Source organism: Pelecanus crispus, chromosome 2 (genome assembly GCF_030463565.1).
Source record: "Pelecanus crispus isolate bPelCri1 chromosome 2, bPelCri1.pri, whole genome shotgun sequence".
NCBI lineage: Eukaryota > Metazoa > Chordata > Aves > Pelecaniformes > Pelecanidae > Pelecanus > Pelecanus crispus.
The window spans coordinates 48,697,183-48,699,892 of record NC_134644.1 but is presented as its reverse complement, the minus strand read 5'-3'; positions in this window follow the sequence as shown (position 1 = coordinate 48,699,892).

The window sequence follows — 2,710 nt, the reverse complement described above, 5'->3', positions numbered from 1 at the left end:
TACTTCTCACTCTCCTCACCCTAGTCCTAGCCCTAACTGTAACCCTAGGCTTGGGCTAAGATTTCTGCCCTGGCTCATGCTGAACGTCCAGGTGTCGACTGCTGGTGAGAGAGTCCTGCTGGCAGGAATCCCTTGCTAGCACAACCTGAACCACTTTGGAGACAATGTGATTAAGTGACCTCATGCATGGCTGGTGGAAATCATATATTTGGGTAAGTTTTGATGGTACAAGCCTTGGGGTAGGGGACCTAAACATCACTTCTTTAGTAGTGTGTTACAGGCAGCAAAGAAACAACATGGCAAAGGCAAAAAGCAAAGGGAAGGATGAGCAAACTCTGCCCTGGGCTCCTCCTTGCCTTCAAGAACTTTCAGATCAAACAGTAAGTAAGAAAGGCTCCCTTTTTGTTTCACGCCAAGTTTGGTACGAAAAGCCTTTTCCTCTTATTTCAGATACATGAAACCCTGTTAGGACAGACCTAGTAGTGAAGTCATCTAAAAAAACCTTCTCCCCACAGACATCTAATGCTAGGCATCAGGAGAAGGAAGCATGGCAGCTTCTCTCCTGTTTGCTTGGCTAAGAAAAGGTCCAGACTGATGCATCTAAGGCCTGTTCTACCAACATATCTGATGTCCTCCCAGCACTTTCCAATCTACACAGCTTGTGCTGCATCAGTACCAAGCTCACAGGCATACATATGCCGTACCCACCCCCAGGTCTTCCTTGACATTGCTAAACAAAGAGACAAAAATAAATTAAAAACTGCCTGAATGCATCACTGTTACTGCTGCCATTGTATCCTCTTCCCATCCGTCCTGGTTTCAGCTGGGATAGAGTTATCCTTCTTTGAGAAGGATGGATGGTCTGCTCAGTATGGTCATCAGGGACTTTGGAGATTACTCCTGGGCAGGTAAGACAGCAATCCAAAGAGTTCCCATCATTGTATGTCACAATTTTGGATTTTGTCTTGTCCTGGTTTCGGCTGGGATAGAGTTAATTTTCTTCCTAGTAGCAGGCATAGTGCTGGGTTTTGGATTTAGTAGGAGAAGAATGTTGAGAACATGCTGATGTTTTTAGTTGTTGCTGAGTACTGCTTATGCTAGTCAAGGACTTTTCAGCTTCCCATGCTCTGCCAGGTGCACAAGAAACTGGGAGGGAGCACAGGCAAGACAGCTGACCCAAACTGACCAAAGGGGTATTCATAGTATCATAGAATAGAATCATAGAATCGCTTAGGTTGGAAAAGACCTTTAAGATCATCCAGTCCAACCATTAGCCTAACACTACCAAGTCTACCACTAAAACAATTAAGGGTAGAGTAGTAATTTCATGTTTCCTGACTTGGTGGCTGGATTATTTTTTAATGAAAGTAAAAACTAGCAATCATTAAGGTTGGAAAGGATCTCTGAGATCATCAGTCCAACCATCAACCCAACACCACCATGTCCACTAAACCATGTCCCCAAGTGCCACGTCTACCCGTTTTTTGAACACTCCCAGGGATGGTGACTCCAACACCTCTTTGGGCAGCCTGTTCCAATGCTTGACTACCATTTCCGTGAAGAAATTTTTCCTAATATCCAATCTAAACCTCCCCTGGTGCAGCTTGAGCCCATTTCCTCTCGTCCTATTGCTAACTACCTGGGAGAAGAGACCAACACCCACCTCACTACAACCTCTCCGTACCATATGACGTCATGCTCTGTATATAAACTGTGCGGAGTTGGCTGGGACATGCGATCACTGCTTGGGAACTGGCTGGGTATTGGTAGGTGGGTGGTGAGCAATTGCATTGTGCATGACTTGTTTTGTATATTATTTTTTCCCCCCTTCCTTTTCTGTCCTATTAAACTGTTTTTATCTCAACCCACGAATTTTACTTTTTTTTCCCCGATTACTCTCCCCCATCCCACTGGGGAGGGGGAGAGTGAGCGAACGGCGGTGTGGTGTTCAGCTGCCTGCCGGGTTAAACCACACCACCATCATAGAATCATAGAATGCTTCGGGTTGGAAGGGACCTTGAGAGATCATCTAGCCCAACCCCCCTGCGGTGAGCGGGGATTCCACAAAGCACAAAAACAAGAAGAAAGAGGATGTAACCAGCAAGGAATAAAAAAAAAAAAAAAAGTTCCATCAGAAGGTAACCAGCCCAGATCAGAGCAAAAGCCGAAACTGTGTCACTGAGGCAGGTGGAAGCCCGAAACAACTTTCCTGAGGAGCTGTGGGGGGCGGCCCCGCAGCCTCCCAGGCCGCCCCGCTCCTCGGCGGCGCAGGATGTGAGCTCACGGCGCCGCCCCTTCCCCCGCCCGCCTCATGGTGCCGGTTCCGCCGCCCTCGGTCCCGCCTCGCTCCATCCCGCCGCCGGGGCTGGGGCGTCCCGGCTCTGCCTGGGCCGGGCGGGCCGCGCCGGTGAGTGCTGCGGGAGGGGGAGCCGCCGCCGCGCCGCCCCGCCGCCCCGCTGCCCTAGGCCCGGCCCCGCGCAGCGCTGCCCCGGCGGCGGGGCCTGGGGGGGGCGGGAGCCGCGGCGGCGGGGCCCGCTCGGGGCGGGGGGCGCCGGGGAGCGGGGGCTGCGCTGCGCGGGGCTGGCGGGGAGCGGAGCGGAGCGAACCCAACCCGTAGCTGCGGCCGGCGTGAAATCCGCGTTGTGTTTTTTCCTCAGGCTGACGCGGGAGAGCGCTGGTGCGGCGCCTGCGCCCGGGAGGAGGTGCCGCC